The 21,748-nt window shown below is 42.3% G+C and overlaps 1 long non-coding RNA gene across 1 annotated transcript; it reads right to left on the bottom strand.

Annotated features, from left to right (window-relative positions):
- Window positions 1-802: 802 nt before the first annotated feature.
- LOC309341639 lies at window positions 803-20,934 on the bottom strand. Its single transcript, XR_014156481.1, has 3 exons — window positions 20,858-20,934; window positions 3,163-3,271; window positions 803-896 (listed from the first exon to the last, which is right to left on the bottom strand). It is a non-coding gene; the product is annotated as an uncharacterized lncRNA (long non-coding RNA).
- Between the last annotated feature and the right edge of the window lie 814 nt (window positions 20,935-21,748).

Raw genomic sequence — 21,748 nt, 5'->3', positions numbered from 1 at the left:
AAAATTGTCAAATAAATTCTCTTCTGATAAATACTGGATGAGATTTTCCCTCTCAACTCTGTAACCTTGAGCACTTCACCAGAAAGGGATCCAGCACAAAGGAAAAAGAGATTAAGAAGAGGGGGATAAAAATAGCTCTAATGCACCACACAAGCACATACGCAAAAGTCAGCTGCAAGAAGTGGAAAGTTCCTAACGCATTCAACTCTGTCTTTATTAAGAGGGGAAATATTCAGTTCAGTCTATCATGGAACCTGCACAACGAAAAGCTACAGACTGAGGAAATTTCAAAAATATATGTATGAAATTACTGTAGTATGTATCTCCCCCCTCCTTTATTTTTATTTTTAAAAAGGAAGGAATAACATGAATAACTACCCTTGTTAAAGATGCTGTCAAAACACACTGGGAAAATTTTCCCTCAATTTCTGAATGGAACTGACAATCCATACCCTAAGATGCCATTGCTGCATTATTCCACTGCTTCAGCACATGGGATTATGCTATCCAAATTAGCTGCCATAATTAGGTTGATAACAACACATTCCAAACATAGCCTCCTTGTGACAACTTCTTCGGGACAATTGTTGATCCTAAAGAGGACCCAAATCTGACAGCCATGCAGCAATATTACCCTGCCACACCAGTAAAAATTATGTTGTTATTAATTAATTCCATGTACAATTATTGTTGTTTCTAAACCATGCTAGTTATGACAAAGCAAGTCATAGAGAAGTCACAAAAGAGAGGCTTTAGCGTGCAATATCTCCAGGCAACAGAAGAAGCAGAGGTGACAACTTACCATGTGATAACTTCCTAAGAGCCGAGGGCTTTTTTTCAGCCAGAACTTGTTGGAACTCAGTTCCGTCACCTCTCAGGGGGGCACCACTGCCATTCTAAGGGAATGAAGGAGGTGTTCATGGTGAGTTCCAACACCTTTTTCAAGAAAAATCGCACTGCTAGAAGTCATTGCATATGGAACACACAAGCAATATGTCTGTGGAAAGCTGGTAGGGTGTGCTCACATGCCCTACCACCCCCCCAAGGTTCTCTGACACTGACCTTGTTGAGAGGGGAAGGTCTGCAGGGGGTTTCTACTTGCAATCACTTATACAGGAGTAGAACCCTCCATGTGATCATGGATAAAATAGCATCGCCGATTGCATGGAATTTTCTTCCTCAATCAACATGAGGAAAGTAATGGACACAGCAGATGGGGTGGCCTGCATGGGGAAATTGGGAGCAGGGTTTGTATGCACGTTCCATCCACCCATGAATGCAGTGGCTGGAGTGTTGGACCTGGGAGACCAGGGCGCAAATCCCCACTGGGCCATGAAGCTCACTGGGTGACTTTGGGCCAGTGACTGCCTCTCAGCCTAATCCACCTCCTCACAGGGTTGTTGTGGGGATTAAATGAGGAGGGTACACCACCTTGAGCAACTTGAAGGAAAAAGTGGGATACAAATGCAGCAAATAATGCAATAATAATAATCCACATATATGGCGTTGATACGTTGATGCCTTCAGTGAGCTGATCATCAGTAATGATCCTGTTTCGTGATGAAAAAATCTTACTGCACCTCTGCTTCCTTGGATTGGGACCAGATGCAGAACCATATTGCCTCACTTAGCAGGGCAATAGTGGTGATTGACTAGATAGTCTGGTAAATTACGTCTTGGTACATGGCCATACAACCATCAACCTATCTCTGTGCAATGCCATTGGTTTCCATGGAGAAGCTACTCAAAGGCCTTTCATCTTGTTTGACTGAACCATCTGTGTACCTCTCACTTCCCTTCACATTGCCAGTGAAAGTCTACTTAGTATTGATCCAGAGCAGATTCCAATGTATAGTTAGCAGAGTAAAAACACGTTGCAAAATTCCCCAAAAATAGACTAGAGGCAATTATATTTCATCTAGCAGAGCTTTACTGCTACTGAAGGCAAGTGAGCATAATGGTCACAATTCTAATACATTCAGGATTGGCACTGTCCATAAGAAATCCCGTTGCAGGAGACTTAACTTAAAACTTACAATAACTTATAATAAGTCAAAAACTTAACACTATAGCATACAGAACACCACACCAGACGGAAAAGAGATAGAAAGAGAAAGTGAGAAACCAATGCGCCTTCTGGCCCTACTATTATAGTCAGCATGACCTCGACAGAAAGAGATTAACAGAACCAGTTTAAACCAGCTGTACTCAGCTTCTCTGAAGGAATAACCCAAACATCATGAACCTTCTGCTTGCTTCTTGGACCCTCTTGAATTAAGTAGAATAGGAAAGATCTCTACACATCAGATCAATACTATCTGCACTAAGAAATGCATCAATGGTTCACCTTATATCATCAAGACCATTGGTCCATCCTAGTCTAATACTGTTCTCTGACTAGCAGCAGCTAAAGAAGATAGAGGTCTTTCCAAGACTTGCAACCCAAGATCTGCTATCTGGAGATGAACTAGGGACCTTTGGCATATTAAGTTCGACCATTAAGCTTTGGTGGTTCTTCTGACAAGAAATTACAAATCCAACATTACTGGTAATCAGAGTGAATGGAAAATATATAGGATACCAGAGATACAATATTAGAGATACAGTTCATAGAAAGATATGGATACAGTGTACCCTCCAGTACCACATCTCCACTGGATAATTTCACTGCTGTGAAAGAAGGAAAGCAAAATATGGGGAATTCACTTTGTGCTCTGCTTGTTTTAAACTGCAGGTCTGTTATTGTACCCTGGTGGCAAAAAATTCAATAACACAGGTTGAGGTAGTTACCAGGATACTGTAATGAGGTCTGTTTTTTTATTTAATATCTTCCTAATAATTTACTACATTAATGAAATTTGTAGAGGATAATAAATTAGGAGGAGTTGTGACCATCCATTCAGTAGGCAGAAACACAAAGAGAACCAAAAAAGATTAATAGGCAGAAGACAGCAACATGAGATTCAATTTAAGGAGAAGACACAAAAAGCCATCTAGGGAAATATAATCCAGCACAAAAATAATGCAATGGGGGACAGTAGGGCAGAAACAGGGGAAAGAGACCTAAATGGGCAATAGTAGCACAACATTCAGCAGACTTAACAAGCATTATGCTTAAAAGAGATCCACCCACAACAAATAGATCATTAAATGTTTATTTACCTTAATGTCTTTTTCTTTTCGTTATCCGGTTTGTGGTGCTGACACAGTAACTTTCTGGGCCCCAGTTGCATCATATCATGGCTCTGGTCAGTGAGGAGACTGGACCCTGCTGCAATAGAACAAATAAATCATACCTCACGTAAACCTCTCACGCATATCTTGGTGAATCTTTGATGCCTGTATCTGACATCCTCTGTAGTACTGCATGATGGGTTCCATGCGACAATATTTTATATCTGAGAGCATTTGCTAGGTAACATGCTACCGTTTTTGACAGAATATCCCTTATGTTGTTTGGGATTTGATGCATCCCAAAATCAAAAGCAGCAAGAGAGAAGTTGAAACTTTGAACTCAGGAAAAAATCTTAATTTTTTGGTGAGCTTTCAATATTTGCTTCACCTTATTTGGTACTTAAAACGTATTGAAGGATCTGTAGGGCCAACATAGTTATGCTTTGGAAGCACGTCAGAATTAGGGATGTCCTGAAACACAACAAGATATTCCTCAAGGCCTCACTGAGATAGCATATTGTAATCTTACCATCTGTATTTATAATAGTGTTTATTAAGGCACACTCCTTCATTGTATTCCAAGACAGAAAGATGCCGACAGTTATGGATAGACCTTATTTGATCAGTCAGCAATAATTTCCAATAAATGGCAGCCCTATTCTACCAAATGTTTCTTCTGCTCCAGGCACTTGCTACCTCATAAGCTGTAGAAGGGTGGACCTTGCAAGTACAGTCATACCTCAGGTTAAAGTTGCTTCAGGTTGAGCTCCACGGCGACCCGGAAGTAACAGAATGTGTTACTTCCGGGTTTCGCCACTCGCGCATGCGCAGACGCTCAAAATGACGTCACGCGCATGTGCAGAAACGGCGAATTGCAACCCACGCACACGCAGACGCAAGTTGCGTTCTCTTCAGGATGTGAACGGGGCTCTGGAATGGATCCCGTTCGCATCCAGAGGTACCACTGTATTTAGAGCTGAGCATCTGAGCGACCAAGAATCATGGAAATGCAAATGTTCCACCAATCAAGGTTAAAGTCAATGCGCAAAAAAAGTGGGGGCAGAGAGTGGAGAAGAGAGAGCACATTCCTAAGCCTTGATGCTGCTTTTCAGCCTGTATTTTGCAGGGAGACAGCAGTAAGCATTGTTATAAGAAAAAACTGCTCCTTTTCCCTTATGGGGTACCCAAGAGCCTGTACGTAGGTTCTCTATTGGTAGGAGAAAATAACAGAGGCCAACCAGAGAATATTGAGAAGCAAAACAGCTAGTAAGCATGATCTTTATTAAACTGTTGCAACAGGGTGCTCACACACAGAGAGACAGAGAGAGACCCCACGCAGAAGGGAGGAGGAAGCCAGAACAATGGTGTGCAAGCCCTTATATAGACTTTTGAAATTGCCATCCTGTAGCTCAAGACCACCCCCCAATACAACATACATACATACATACATACATACATACAGAAAGGGCAGTCTACAGCAGAATCCTGTCTGGCAGGAAACCTGTTAATGGGTTTACCTGGACAGCCTGACCATTCTCTTGTGATGAGTCCAGGTCACAGGCTCACCCTATTCATACCCAAATGTGCCCTTAAGGCAGGATTTGTGAGCACAGAGACATTGGGGAGGCTTTTCCCATCTCCATCCAAACTGCAGAGGAACATTTGAGGCCACTGAAAGAGCTTTAGGACTGTTTTCCTGTACTGTTTTCAGACATGTGGTTTATATACTTAAGTATGAGTTTGCCTGAACATTTATTTTATACCTTAGACCTTATAATTCTCAAAACAGCATGAATTAGGCCCCAGTAATAAAAAGCATGAACTATGTATTACAAGAGGGACGCGGGTGGCGCTGTGGGTAAAACCTCAGCGCCTAGGGCTTGCTGATCGCATGGTCGGCGGTTCGAATCCCTGCGGCGGGGTGAGCTCCCGTCCTTCGGTCCCAGCTCCTACCCATCTAGCAGTTCGAAAGCACCCCTAAGTGCAAGTAGATAAATAGGGACCGCTTTCTAGCGGGAAGGTAAATGGCGTTTCCGTGTGCTGAGCTGGTGCCGGCTCGCCAGAGCAGCTTCGTCACGCTGGCCACGTGACCCGGAAGTGTCTCCGGACAGCGCTGGCCCCCGGCCTCTTAAGCGAGATGAGCACGCAACCCTAAAGTCGGACACGACTGGCCCGTACGGGCAGGGGTACCTTTACCTTTACCTTTATGTATTACAACCAACTTCCCAGGAACTCTGTTGTAAAGTTCAGCTGGATCAATTTTTAGCCAAGTTTCAGTTTTTCAGGCCAAATGGTCACTCTGAACAAATGTACATCACACACACCCACACCCACACACCCACACCCACACCCCAAACAGTCAAGAATTCCAAGGCTAAACACAATGCAAGACAGTCAAGCTATTATTGGCGCTAATTAGCGCTACTGCAAACCATATCATTCTTAAAATGTGGCCGGAAGAGCTCTGAAAAAGGCATGGAATTATTTCCCAGCCCTGAAAACATGAAAGAAAGAAAGAAAATCAAAGCAGCCGCTTTCAATCTGCTCCACACAACTAAATGAAATCCTTCATCAGTGCAAAAGGGCAAAAATGCATCAGCGGCAATTGAAAAGCGAGCTGTAATTCACAGATCCAAACACTCATTACAAAACTGATGAATGAAAAGCGTGTGTTTGAACAATGCTAAGCAAGGGAAGAGAGAGACATTAAAGGGGGAGGGGTCAAAATCATGACACATGAGACGGCACATTCTCACAGTGTGGTTATCCAAGAGAACACTTGAAGTTCCTTCAGCTAATGAGGGATGGTCCGCACATGGCCAGAACATGGAAGACATACATGAAATTAATTTCATGCCTTCGTTTGCATACGCTTTGGGGCCATGTATACATTTCCTTGTTAAGAACAACCCCTGTGAATAAATGCCTATGTGCACAAATTTCATTTATTCGAACCATACATCTCTTTTCACAGAAGCGTCACACAAGAGAGGCCTGTTCACATCGGAATCTATTTACCGTATTTGTGGCATTTTCACCCTGCCTTCACAATACAATGGTACCTCGGGTTACATACGCTTCAGGTTACATACGCTTCAGGTTACAGACTCCGTTAACCCAGATATAGTACTACGGGTTAAGAACTTTGCTTCAGGATGAGAACAGAAATCACGCAATAGCGGTGCGGCGGCAGCGGGAGGCCCCATTAGCTAAAGTGGTGCTTCAGGTAAATAACAGTTTCAGGTTAAGAACAGACCTCCAGAACGAATTAAGTTCTTAACCCGAGGTACCACTGTACTAAACTAAATAAATGATACCACATGTTGAGTGACAAAGTCCTCTTAAGGCTGGTGGGAGCTGATGGCACAAGCTCCCCTAGCTTCTGTCTTTGCTCAGGTCACAAAGGTCAGAAGCAGCCCCAGGCGAGATGGTGGAGGGGCTGCCACAGAAGTTCTCTCAGGCTGATGGTTCTGTCAGGAGCCAGTGGCTTGGGCTCCCTATCCTTACAGGTCATGAGTGTAGACCCAGTTTTTACATGCCATGAGGGAGGGTGTACAGGTTCACTTTCTTGTCACATCATGCAGAGTGCAAACTCTTCCAGATGCCGCCAAAGTTGCTCTGTTCCAACAGGTCCATTTTTGTCATGCCAAAGTTTGCCCGGAATAGCAAGGAGTCATGTCATTCATTGGACACATGTGGTTTATTTCTGCTGATGTTACCAAAATAGCACGAGATGTTTCATTTCTGAAGTGATTCCCACACCACTAGGAGTGGACAATTTTTGGTTTCTCTCCATTTCTTCTTTTCTTAAATCTTAAATTCAATTCTGCACATTTCCATATTCAGCTCTCTCTCTCTCTCTCTCTCTCTCTCTCTCTCTCTCTCTCTCTGTGTGTGTGTGTCTGTCTGCCTGTCTCTGTCCTCCTTGTTAGGACTTTATTGTGCATTTCTCCTAATATACACATTTTTCTATGCAATTTTGCCTAATATACATACAGTATTCTTGCAAGCCATTTTCCCTAATACAATTCACTTTTGTATGCTGTTTTCACTTATCTATGTATTTTTTTATGCATGCTTTCCCCTAATATGTGCATCCTTGTACACATTTTTGGGTTGGAGAACTGCACCACAAAATTCAGACACCATGCAAATTTCAAAAGACAGCTGCATTTCAGTTTGTATATTGTTTCGGGAAGTGTGAATTACATAGGTTCACATTAAAAGGTGAACTGAACTGAATTTCTTCCCTGGCAATCTATGAATCATATGAGCAATATATGAAATTGCACAGATGTGTTCACAAGTCACTTGCATTACATCCCCTCAGGGGTTTTGGATTACAGTAAGCTAACATGAAACTGCTGCTTTTGAATTATGGTGCTGAAGGAGACTCTTGAGAGTCCCGTGGACTGTAAGAAGATCAGACCTATCCATTCTTAAGGAGATCAGCCCTGAGTGCTCACTGGAAGGACAGATCCTGAAGCTCCAATACTTTGGCCACCTCATGAGAAGAGAAGACTCCCTGGAAAAGACCCTGATGTTGGGAAAGATTGAGGGCACAAGGAGAAGGGGACGACAGAGGATGAGATGGTTGGACAGTGTTCTTGAAGCTACCAGCATGAGTTTGACCAAACTGTGGGAGGCAGTGGAAGACAGGAGTGCCTGGCGTACTCTGGTCCCATGGGATCACGAAGAGTCGGACACGACTAAACGGCTAAATAACAACAAAGCCACTCCCAACCTAAGGAGGGGGGTTTTGCGGGATCACGCCCCCGTCCACGCTCTCGTGGGGCTGGCATCAGCCCCGTGGAACTCCAGGATTCCCAAGCCTCTTGAATATTCATCGCCCCCAGCGCCAGCCAATCGGCTGGCGGCAGGGGTGGGGTTTCTAGGTGCACTTAAGGTCAGGGCAGCCCTGGCTCTCCCCTTTCTTTCTCTTCAGCAGCAGCGGTTTCCCACCCACCCACCCTTTAGGTTCGCTTGCGGACTATGCTATGGGCTTCAGCTGGTCACCGCAAGGGGCCTGGTAGGAGTTTTTCCATTTGGCTAATTGGCTGTATTTTAGAAGCTACTTGTTTTTTTCCGCCTACCTCGTAGCAAAACATCACAACTCCCTGGTTTTGGCGGTTAGGCATTGGCAGGGGTATTGTTATGCAAATGAAGTCGGGGGGGGAGGAATGCCATCAGCTCCCCCAAATCCTGAAGGGTAGTTCGTTAAAGGCCTCTGGGGGGCGTCGCCTCGTCCGAAACCTACGGAGGCTAGGGCCTAAAGCGCGCTCCCGAGCGGTAACCCCTTGGGGAGCGCCTAGGGATGTGCATCTCGGGGGCTCCCCCTGTTGGTGCTTAACCCTTCCCGGTTAGACCGGATTAGTCTGTTAGGGCCAATGCCTAAAAGCCAATACCACTCTTACCTGTAATCAAAGTTGTGGCCATTTTCGCCCATTAACTTAAAATTCCGTGTCCGTTGTCTTTATTTACTCCATCAGTGGGAGGGGGCTGGTATTGCCACGCAAACATGAAACAGTCACCCTACACATTTCTCCGTTAAAATACCCCTCGTCATTACATAGTGTTTTTTCACCAGTCACATCTCCGCAGCTGATATATTTCTTATGCTGAAATGATTAGTGCAAAGTCATGTTTTGGTTTACGGTTACATTCTACTGGATGTTGATTTGAAAATTCAATAAAATATTTTTTTAAAACTACAGAATGCCAAATACATGGAGGTTATCTTTAGGGCTTCTTGCATTTCTGTTCTTCTGTACCTGAGCTGCAATGTAAGGCAACGCTATCAGTGTGAGAGGAGATTGGAATTCTGAGCAGATATTCATAAGGAATGAATCAGGTAATCTGAAAGAAAATGTCACACTAAGATTTTGAAGTAAGTTGTTAATATTTGCAAAAGATTTTCTAAAGCTCCAGGGAGACTTAAAACCAATATCAAGGGAAAAATCAACGTGTGCTGAAAATATCATGATAGAATCTCAATTTTTGCCTGTCCTAGCTGAATCTATTTTTAAAGCCTTCATTATTCAAGGTTATTTTAACATATTTTTCACTTGAGAACTCTAACACATACTAATGGCATTAATTAGAAAAACCCCCACACCAAATCCTTATGCAAGCTGCAGCTGCAATACAACATTGCAGTCTGCATATTTTTGTGTGTGTTGGATTTGGATGACTCAACAAACAGGGCTGGCAAAACACAGCTTGTTGTCCAAAGCAGCTGTGTTGTAGAATTCAATAACTCATTCCAGGAGTCCCTGCAGTTGTTACAACTTGGTACAGTGGTGCCTCACAAGACGAAATTAATCCGTTCCGCGATTCTCTTCGTCTAGCGGTTTTTTCGTCTTGCAAAGCAAGCCCATTGACGGCTTAGCGGATTAGTGCTATTAGCGGCTTAGTGGCTTTTAGCGGCTTAGCGGCTTAGCGGATCAGCTGATAAGCAGCTTAGCGGCTTAGAAAGGGGGGGGGGAAGGAAAAAAAACGCAGGAACTCGCAAGACATTTTCGTCTTGCGAAGCAAGCCCATAGGGAAATTCGTTTTGCGAAGCGCCTCCAAAACGGAAAACCCTTTCGTCTAGCGGGTTTTCCGTCTTGCGAGGTGTTCATCTTGCGGGGCACCACTGTACCCAAATTCATGTGAGAGTAGGGTCTTTTATAATGACCCCAGGCCAGAGCCAGTAGTGAGTAATTTCAAAATGGCAGTGTGGAGAAACAAGAAACAGCAGAGCGGTGGCAGCGCAAGAGGCAGTGGTGAAAGCCCTTGCCTTTTCCCTTTCAATTAAAACTAAATGAAAAGGCAAGAAAGTTTCTCCCTCTATTTTCTCCATATTGTATCTTATGGCAATCGCTATCGCCAGAGATAAACGAGTTTAAATCTTGGTACAAGTAAGACTTGAAATGAAGGTAATTAAAAGAGTTTTAGTAATGACAGTCCTGTCAGCTTCCTGCTTCATTTGTAGTCTTCATCCCCAACATTGTTCCCTGATAAAAGGAAAGATTCAGTGTGTGAATTTTCTCCCTGACACTCTGGACCCAACTCTATTAACAGATAAACACGGCCTTCAACACAGCTACTAAACCATTCCTCAGAATCCTCACTTTTGCAGATTAGAATCTCTTGCTTCTTTCAAAACAACTCATTAGCCATAAACTGGTTAAGAGATAAAAACCTTTCTCCTCAAAGTAGAAACCAAAGGTTTTATCAGCGCTATCCAAGGCCCTGCTAACTGCTACCAATAATTATAAAAGAAGTCAATATTCAGTAAAAGTTTCCAACATGGTGCCCTCCAAATGTTGTAGACCACAGGTTCCATCAGCCCTGGTCAGCAGGGACAATGGTCAGGGATTATGGGAGTTGCAGTCTAGCAACATCTGGTTGGCACCACCTTGGCTACTGCTGATATGCACGTTTGTGTGCATCTTGCTCTAACAAGTTTCATTGTTCTGTTAGTTGCGCAATAGCATTATCCACAGACTCTAAATATGGGATTAGTTACAAAAGAGAGCAAGGCTATGAAGATCAGACTCTATGGGGCAAAGGAAACAGGTTGCAACCTGAGATACAACTTTGAAGGGGCTAAACCTGCCCAGTCTTTTTCCTTCTACGGTGCCCAGAATGCACCTCTGTAAGAAGTAAATAGTGAGCATTCACATAACAGAGAAAGCAAAATTTTACACTTGGTGATACTCTCACAAAAAAGGTAAAATCTACCCTTCGCCCCAGATCCTATATATATAATTTTATTTGCTTTTCTGTTACATACAATAACCATCCAAACAATTCAATAGTCTCGACTTCCCTTCCCCTCCTTCCATGGTTTCTTCAGTTTCCCCTCTACTCCACATATTCTAAATATTCCATAACTTTCCCCCTCTTCTTCTTTTTGCCTCAGTTTACCATATACTGCTGAATGTACTCTAAACTTGCTAACGTATTTACCTGTTTACACTGACTTTTAAAATAATCTACAAATATTTTCCTTCCTTCTTTATAAGCCTTCACCCAAGATCCTACTGATGACCACAGTGTAATAATAATAATAATAATAATAATAATAAGAATAATAATAATAAATTTTATTTATATCCCGCCCTCCCCAGCCAAAGCCAGGCTCAGAGCTGCTAACAACAGTAAAATGATAAAACATGTACTCATATGATCAACCATCTCTCCATCCAACAGTGGGAGCTGAGCAAAGATCTTACCTGACCTGTATGTACTCAAAGAGGTCATATGTCAGACAACTGAAGGAGTCAAAGGAGTAGCCTACTACCCAGAAAACATTTTCTGTTGCATATTCAATACAGATGTGAATCAGTGTAACAAAGTCTGTGTTTTCTTGAATAATGAAGGCACTATTTAAACATGGTGCCAGAAAGAAAGTGTCATTCTGAAGACAAAGGATCAAAGCAGCATCAATGTCAAGTGAAGCAAATAATTTGCAATGGGAACCAGACAGATTCCATTTCTTAGATTTCTGGCATACAATAAAGGGGACAATGGGAAACTTTTAAAATTGTCACAGAATTGAATGAAAAAGAATGAAAATAAGTAAGTACTGCAACACTGCTTCTACCTGAGATACAAGAAATGGAAGATCCCTCCTAATTATAAGAAATAAAACAAAATGCATTTTGAACCAACAAAGAATGTGATGTATGAGCAAGCATGATGCAAGCAAGAATCTACTGAGACACCAAAAATTTGTTGCCAAATGATCTAAAATGGCTGGTACTTGTGAACATGGCATTTTGAAAGAAGAATTGAACAGAGACAGGTGGTAAAAATAATAGATTCCAGGACAGAACACATCAAAATCCTGTATTAAATGCTACAAGGAGCCATAGATATGCACAAAGTTCTTCAATAAATTCAATGACAAATACAAGTGAAAACCCATCAGAATGTAAGAATATGCATTACATCCACAAAAATAAATGTAAGAAATAGACAAATACCATTGCATAAGAAAAGTGAGGAGACCAGCAGGTTGTGAAAGGAAAGTTGAGATAATGACCCCAGCAATCTGCAGCTTTGGCACTGTGTGTAGAATTTATGAAAGAAAAATCATGCTGAATTTCACAAACACTCTATAGCAAAGGAAATCCATATAGCACATCATAGCGAGATAAACATCAATGGCTTATGCAGAAGTTCAGACATATCCTCTGTAGCAAGGATGAGGAAACCTGTGACTCTCCAAATGTTGTTGGAGGATGATGAAGAGGAGGATTAGAATTTATATGCCACTTTTTGTATATATATATTTATTAAAATTATTGAACATTCCCACAATAAACTTCAAATCACACAGTTACATTGTTTCATAAACTGACTGCCCACCCTCACCTTTTTTGTTGTTTAGTCATTTAGTCGTGTCCGACTCTTCGTGACCCCATGGACTAGAGCACGCCAGGCACTTCTGTCTTCCACTGCCTCCCGCAGTTTGGTCAGACTCATGTTTGTGGCTTCGAGAACACTGTCCAACCATCTCGTCCCCTTCTTGGATCACTGCCTTGCCGTGGCAAAGGGGCTTGAATAACTCAGAGAAGCTATGAGCTATGCCGTGCAGGGCCACCCAAGATGGACAGGTCATAGTGGAGAGTTGTGACCAAACGTGATCCACCTGGAGCAGGAACTGGCAAGCCACTCCAGTATCCCTGCCAAGAAAACTCCATGGACAAAGGCAACAGGCCACCCTCACCTACAAAGTGTTTTTACTCAAACCTTTCCTATTATATTATACATTTACCCAGCGCTATTTTTCTAGAACAGGAGGTGCTAGAACTCACCATGAACGCCTCCCTCGTTCTCTTAGAATGGCTGTGGTGCCCACTTGTGAGGTGCCAGAACTGAGTTCCTGCTGAAAAAAGGCCTTTCTTTATCTATTGCAAAAAGTTTCTCTGTTACAAATATTTTATTATTTTTCTTCTGCTGCTTGTATCTCGAATCCTACCTGGGATTTCATTTGACTGTAATATTTTATTTTATTTTTTAATAGTCCATGAGAGACAACCACTTTTCATTTAAAGAAGACAGACTACAACCCCCATCAAAACTACTCAGGATAACTGTGGTCAGAAGAAGAAGAAGAAGAGTTTGGATTTGATATCCCGCTTTATCACTACCCTAAGGAGTCTCAAAGTGGCTAACATTCTCTTTTCCCTTCCTCCCCCACAACAAACACTCTGTGAGGTGAGTGAGGCTGAGAGACTACAGAGAAGTGTGACTAGCCCAAGGTCACCCAGCAGCTGCCTGTTGAGGACTGGAGACGCGAACCCGGTTCCCCAGATTACGAATCTACCACTCTTAACCACTATACCACACTGGCTCCCACAGTTCCATGTTTCATGCAACATGACCCAGACTGAAGTGCCAAAGCCAATGTGTGAGAGGAGGGCAAGGAGGGAGCATGTGGGGCTGACATTCATTCCAGGCTTAAGGCTTTAATAAGCCAGGAACGCCAGGCTGGAACTGTCTCATTGTAACAAAACACATTTTCTTGAACAGGGTACTATTATAACCAGACATAAATCACACAGAGATGCACTACACATGCATGCGTGCATAAATGACACACACCCAGGCCTCTTGCAATCTCCTGCCACAGACACACTCACTTGTTGGCGCTGCATTTTGTTAGTAAGGAAAAAAAGAAAAGAAAAAAAGACCACAGATACAGATGGTTGTAGAAAACGCAATGACAAATCAGAAACAATAGAACATGTAATCACCAGCTTCTCTGTCCTATCCAATACAGAACATTTTGCCAAAGGCAATCAGTCTGCAAAAATGTTTCGCTAAGAGCTGGGTATACTGCATCAACTAATCATTTGAGAACTGCTGCCTTTCTACAAATCAAGTCAGTCCCTACCCAGTTCTTGGGAAGAGCAATTACACCTTATGCTTGGGATAATTCTGCTGTAAACTGATAAAAACAATATGATACAATAGACCAGATGCAATACTATGGAATTAAGAGAACAAAACTGTTGTTAAAGATACTGAAACCTCTCACAAATCTCTCTGAAGCAACTAATAATTTAATTTTTTTTAAAAAATGAATGTAGCCATGGGAGTAGAACGATCATAGAAAGATAATAAAATGATCATATTCCCCTTCAGTAATCAGCTATGGGAGTTAACCTGAAATGAAGAATGGAAGCTGAGAAAGTTACCATGGAAAAAAGTCACACCAGAAATACTTGAGGAATTTGTTCTTTGCATATTCTGGTCAAGGCTGATCTGACCTGCACCTCCTGGAGCAAAGTGCAGATTGGAAGGCAGAAGTTCATTAGATGTTTTACTTCTCTAATTTTTGGGTTGCAGTTCTTGGCTAAAAAACCATACTTTGTATAAAAATATGTACTTTAGGACACATACATGGGGGGAACAGCAGAAATGCACATTTGAGGGAACATAATTTTAGAAATGAATGTTTTGTGAAAAAATACGTGTTTAATATGATTTTTAAAAATTATTTTTTGGGGAAGGGAATGGAAATTAATGTGGAAGCAGAATGAGACATGGGCCCGTGTGAAACAAATATGGGTCAGAAAAACAATGCAAAACAGCTGCCTTTCTTCCAACTTGTTATATCAGAAAATCCCTAAGTTACAGGAGATTTCATACAGAAAGACCCTTGGGGTGCAAATTCTCTACCTGAATGAGCACTCGCAGAACTATGACAAATACCTTTAATCAGTGCTTTTTTTCTAAAAAAAGACATGTTTTGAGATGCTCCCATTTTCCTACTCATACTGAAATACTGCCCCTCAATGAGGCCAAACTTAGATTCACAAACTGCTTAGGGGTATGTGTGCCCCTGCGCCCCCCCAGAAAAAAGCACTGCCTTTGATAATTAGCAACAGGTTAATCTTAGAACATGGTAAATCATAAGCTCCTCCAGGAAAGATTATGCCCTATCAAATGTAAGGAACATGGCTGATGGGTTTTTTTAAAAAAGGATACTAAAAGCAGCACCTTCACAGTCACATATTTGTTCTCAGGGGTTAATCAGAGTTGTTGCAGCAAGCTGATCAGTCAAGCATCTCATGCCCCAGTCTCCACCATCTCAAAACAGCCCTGCCATCACTAGTGCCAAAGGTAGGAGTCAGTTAAGTCTCCTGGCTTCTAGAATACTGCTGGTCCTGTTGCTATTGGTGATGCTGTCAACAGAGAGGTAACAGAACTTAATTCAGAGTCTGTTGGAAAGAAGAACAGGGTCCAGAGGGAATGATATTGTGGCTTGGTAGAGAAATAAAGATTGATGGAGATGGCAGCTGAAACAGACTTTGGAAAATGGTACCCATTTATCTAGGGACGCGGGTGGCACTGTGGTCTTAACCACAGAGCCTAGGGCTTGCCGATCAGAAGGTCAGCAGTTCAAATCCCCACACGGGGTGAGCTCCCATTGCTCGGTCCCTGCTCCTGCCAGCCTAGCAGTTCAAAAGCATGTAAAAGTGCAAGTAGATAAATAGGTACCGCTCTGGCGGCAAGGTAAATAGCGTTTCCGTGCGCTGCACTGGTTTGCCAGAAGTGGCTTAGTCATGTGGGCCACATGACCAGGAAACTGTACACCCGGCTCCCTCAGCCAGTAAAGCGAGATGAGCGCCGCAACCCCAGAGTCTTCCACAACTGGACCTAACGGTCAGGGGTCCCTTTACCTTTACCCGTTTATCTAGTAGCCTACAGTGGGATATGGTGTGTAGGATAGCCTGAAGGACCCAGTATTCTCCTAGTCTTCCATCGCATGAAATTACCATACCTTCCAACATTTCTCCTATGAAAATAGAACTGTCCTATTCCACAACAACAACAACAACAACAACAAATTCTTTATTATTTATACCCCGCCCATAGGATTGGGTTGCCCCAGTCACTCTGGACAACTTTCAACATATATAAAAACATAACAAAGCATTAAACATTAAAAAAAAAAAAAACTTCCCTATACAGGCCTGACTTCAGATGTCTTCTAAAAGTTCTATTGTTACTTATTTCCTTGGCTTAGGGTTGCATAACTCCATACCCTCCAACATTTCTTCACTGAACATAGGGATGTCCTACCATACCCTTCAACATTTCTCTGACGTCCTAAGAAAAACTGGGATGGCTTCTGTAAATCCAGGACTGTCCCTGGAAAATAGGGACACTTGGAAGGTCTGAATTACTCTTTGTTCAGCTTGGCCACATAGAGCAGAAAAGGAAGAAATGAGATTACAGTACAGTACATTAAATAAAAACTAAAAATAAATAAATCCCCACAATGCATGCATGAGGGAAATGAACCAAACAAAAACAACTTCCAGACCTTTAGAAGACATCTGAAGGCAGACCTGTTTAGGGAAGCATTTAATGTTTGACAGACTATTGTATTTTAATATTTTGTTGGAAGCTGCCCAGAGTTGCTGGGGAAACCCAGCCAGATGGACAGGGCATAAATAATAAATTATTATTATTATTATTATATTATAATTAAATTGACTGGAATTACCAGTGTGAGTTTGTAGGGCAGTTTCAAAGTACGGTAGTTTGGTCATTTCCTCAAGAAAAAGAGTTTTACAGCTTGTCTGAGTGAGGGCTGGGGGACAGACAATGCGATTCCTGAATTGCAAACCTTCAAACCAGCCTTGCCTTTCAAATTCAGTGACAGCCATTCTAATATGTCATATTTTATTGACAGAGCTATGTCACATTGCTGAAGGGGAATTATGATAATTCTGCATTTTGAGTAAGCTGCTTGAAATATTATTGCTTTAATATTTAGTTTTCATACCAATGTACATAATAAAATGACCAGAGGGGGTAGCTGTGCTTGCTGCAACAGGTGACTACTAAAACACATCATATAAGAAACAGGAAAAAAAAAAAAAGTATTGTGGCACCTTAAAAGATCAACAAATTTATTACGGCCCAAGCTTTCCTGAACTACAGTCCACTTCATAACCTTTTCATGCATCTGATGAAATAGACTGTAGTTCATGAGAGCTTAAGTCATAATCAATTTCTTAGTCTTTCAGGTGCAACAAGACTTTTTGTTGTTTGTAATACAGTAAATTTTAGTCATCACCTTGTCATTAAAAATTCTAACTGCCCTGATTTTTCAGGCCTGCCGTGGAAAAAGTAAAATCAAGCGCTGAATACAATTACACAAATATCCTCAGAACAGGTAAACCTGAGGGGGCGATAGCAAACCTGTGACTCACCAGACTCCCACAATATCATGCCTATTCCCTGGCAATGACGGCTACAAAGAAAGGATACTTCTTCACTACCATTGCATCTTTAGAAGGTCCAGCCAGCAGAGCAGGGCCTATTCCAGCTGGGGCTGGCCAAAGGGGTGGTGGTGGTATGAGAGCTCTCAGAAGCATGCCATGACGTGTTCTCAAGACATTCAGAGAATAAAACCAGTTTCGTCCACCTTACCTTGGATGACGCCAATTTTATTTCAGTCAATGAGTGTGTCTGGAGCACCATCTGGTCCTGTCTTGCAGGACAAGTTTTGGGTATCACAGCTTGAATGTGTGGACGAAGTGCCTGGAGGGGAATGACCGATCGAATGTTTGCTCAGCCCTTCATGGCTGATAGCATCTAGCTCAGTGGGGTGGACCTTCTGGGAGCAAGGGTGATTAATGCCTCTTTGCCAGCTGCCTGGAAAGAGGTAAAAATGATGAGCCAGTATCTGGAAGTCAGCAATAGGCTGGATGAAGCCCAATCAATAGCCTGCTTCTGATTTTCTCTTTGCCCAGGCAGGCACATTATGTGACCCATGAGAGTAGCAAAAGAACCAGACTGTACAATGGCGATGGGATAAAATCAGGCCAAATCTTTATTGACAGCAGGGGCAGGGCAAAGGTTGGCATGGCACTGGGTCCCAGGATCAGTTCATCATACCACAAGCCCCATGTTGATGGATCTGCTGGGTTTGGATCACTCCAAACCTGTATGGCAGGAGTCAGCCAGTGTTGAACTTTGCAGTGATGCAAGCCAAGCAAGCAAGGTGTCACTGGGGGACCAGGGGGCAGATTCCAAACGAAACCACGCTTAGGTTTTGCTGTGGTCAATGCTCCCCACAGGCCCCTTATGTCCCCCCCCCATACTATGTTGATCCTGACCAATGCCATTTCCACCCTCATACAAGCAATGTTCTTCCGCCTAACAAAGGAAAACCATAATTTCACTGAGGGAAAGGTGGGGGGGGGCAACCCAACTAAGTGCTAATCAGGTAGAGAGAGAGAGAGAGAATCCTTTCCGACCCTGTCAACCAGTGACCCAAAATTGCTAAGTGAAGGGTCTAACGCAAGGATGGGCAGGCAGGAATCTCTCAAAGCAAAATGGCTGTGAGCTCCAGGGGAAGTAGCCTTATACAGTGGTACCTTGAGTTACAAACACCTTAGGTTACAAACGCTTCAGGTTACAAACTCCGCTAACCTGGAATTTTGCCCCAGGATGAGAATGGAAATCATGTGCTGGCAGTGCAGCGGCAGCAAAAGGCCCCATTAGCGAAAGCACGCCTCTAGTTAAGAACAGTTTCAGGTTAAGAACGGACCTCCGGAACAAATTAAGTTCGTAACTAGAGGTACCACTGTATAGGCTTTCCTCTCCTCTCTTCAGCAAGGGCTCATGAGGCAGTTTTTTCCCATGAGCCAATCACACAGAGAAGACACTGGGCAAAACCATGCCCAGTATTTTGCTGCAATCTATGGGCACAGTGCCACCGGGCAAAGGTGTCCCATGCTTATTGGGCACAGAACGGGGCTTCCCTCACCAACCCTCTTTAGTGGCAGAATGTGCTTTAACATGTTAGGCTACAAGAGGAATCTCAAATGATGCTGCCTTGTGACATTACGGTGCTTGTGAAAAAGCTTATATTATGCTAAAGTTTTTGCTGCTGTTTTATGGAGTCTGCTTTATAAGTTTTAAATGGCTTTAAGTGTAAGGTATTGTTCTTTTGGCTGGTTTTGTTATGTGTCATACTCAAAGAATTTTGTATGTCACCTGGAGACTCCTTTTGTGGCAAGCGACTAAAAATTTGAAAAATAACAACACTTTCCACCTACCACCTTGAAATCCTTTCCAATTAATACAAAGCAAAGCAAAAACCTATGTAAAAATATTTTTACATAGCGTGTGCGTGCGTGCATGCGCGCACACACACACTTCAAAAATTATGAAACTGATATCACGATATGGACTTGAAACTGGTTGTGGACAATTTATTGCCCATCCCCAGCACACATCACGATTCGCAAAATATAGCCAGGTAAAAAATTATGAAACTGATAGCACAATATGAACTTGAAACCGGTCCCAAATTAAAGACTTAAATGAAAAATTGCTGTTTATGGATACTGCAATATTTTCATGAATGCACTCATGACTGATAATCTTAATCACCCTCTCTCTACATTTATGCTTTACAGAAAACACTGCATTAAAAATGGAGCCCCACCCCTCTCTCTTTTTTTGCTAACAATTCTAGTATTTCATCCCATTTAATTTCTCGTCTCATACATATATGTGCTGAATGTTTACATCTTCCACAACAGTGCACAAAACAGACATCTTAGGAAATTAGGTACAAGCGCATTTGCATCTCAAAACAGGTCAAGCTAAATCAATTCCACATAAATTATGTTTGTTAGACACAGGGATGCTACAGGCCTAGGGGCACAATCTGTGAAATTAGGCACGCTTCAACACCCTTCCAAAATGGCAAGGTAACTCTGCATGATTGCAGACAGAGAAAAAAGTGCTGGTATGGAAACTTAAATCGTGCTCCATTCTTCTTACTGAAAAAAGCGCCAAATATACTAATGCCCCCAAATACTATGTATAATACATTAACTCCTCATGTCTGAATATGTAAGGAATTGAAAGGGATGTTTTTTTAGATGGTCAGCCCCTCAAGACCAGGACTTTACAAATACTAATAGCTGTATCCTATGAAGTCATTGAACAAGCAGAGAAACATCCACTTACGCAATGGAATTTAACCCTTCTAGCCCCCCCCCCCCCCAGGATCTGATGTGAGGTGAAGGGGGCACACAGAGGGAGAAGGCGCATGGGAAATTCTATCTCATGAGCAGAAGTTGTTCCACTTGTACAACGGTTGTCAGATTCAACCCTATGTGCCTACATGGTGATGTGACAGAAAGGAAGGTAGGCGGAAAGTCTCTCTTCTATTTCCCTCACAAACTTTTGCTGCTGTTCATATCACCAACTTAATGGAAGGAATAGGAAAGGATAGTGTATGGGGGGGGGCTGAGACTGGGAGGGGTTGGCTGTCTTTTGAGAATTGGAGGCCGCAGAAGCAGGCTACCCTGTTGATTTAAATCTGTGCATTTGGGAGAGCTGCTCTTCACCCTTCCTTGTGTTTCTTGAGAAGCCGCCCATGCTACATGACAAACAGCTTTTCAAAACTAATTTAAAAAGAAGTTCCTGACATAATAAACAGGTCTGCTGATTTAAAGAATCAAAAGAGAAAAGCACTGGTCATGCCTAGAGCAGCTCGTTGAATAACCACCACAGTGGTTACCATTTGACTTTAGCATCTGTAATTCTGTGGCGATGGTAGGACTGGCATTACTTAAGCAGCTGGACGTGGGAGACCAAATGCTTATTTTGCAACACACGTCTGCTCTTGGAGAAGGGAAGTGAGGCTTACCTGGCAATGCCGTTTTTCTTGGAAGGTTGGAAGACAGGACTCCTAACATCCCCTTGCTATCTCTGGGTTGGGGGAAGTTGATGCACCTGAAAGAAACCACACAAGTGAGGTGAAGAGTTGGTGGAAGAAGATTGGAAAAAAATTAAAGTTTATTTACAGAAACATTGTAAAACTAAGGAATGTTAGAAGGATGTTGGAATGAAGTAATGTGGTTTTAGCAGAAATGATATAAAGGATTAGGTAAAAATTGATTTTTTAATTGGTAAAAGACAAGAATGTAAAATTATAGTATATTAAGAAAAATTATTAGGATAAAAACAAAGCTGGAAAGGATTTGCTGAAATATCTAATTGAACTAGAATACAAAAAAGGGAGGTGTGAGGAGGTCAAGGAAATAAGCAAAGGAAAGAAAGCTATGTAAAGGTTTGAGCTGTTTTTTTTCTAACTGTTTGTATTTTTTTCTGTATTTTTTCTGTATTTTTTATTTTTTTGTTTTTTCTAATTTTCTCTTTGTAATCTTTAAAATTTGAATAAATATAATTTTTTTTAAAAAAAGAAACCACACAAGTGAAACATGCTGAATTGGCATGCTTAATCTATGTATTTATGGTCTAAAATCTAGACTATTGGATCTTGTGGGATGTCTGCAAGGGGCTTCACAGGACCCAACCATCAGCTATTGGGCAGATGTTGCAATGCTCACTGGAAAGCACTTTACACAGTCAGTTGGCTGGTGGTGCCTGCAAACTCCATTTGAGCTGAGCCAGGTTTTCGGGCAGGTGGGCATGGCTTAGCTGAAATGGCCTTGCAGGCCAAATGGCGATGCCTGGCCAGCCTGCTTAGGCCAACAGCCAGAAGTTCCCAACTCCAGATCTAAAAATTCATGGAATG

Source organism: Podarcis erhardii (assembly GCF_964252035.2).
Source record: "Podarcis erhardii genome assembly, chromosome: 5".
NCBI classification, from domain to species: Eukaryota; Metazoa; Chordata; class Lepidosauria; order Squamata; family Lacertidae; genus Podarcis; species Podarcis erhardii.
Note: the sequence above shows the minus strand (reverse complement) of the source record. Positions and strands in the feature narration are given on the sequence as shown.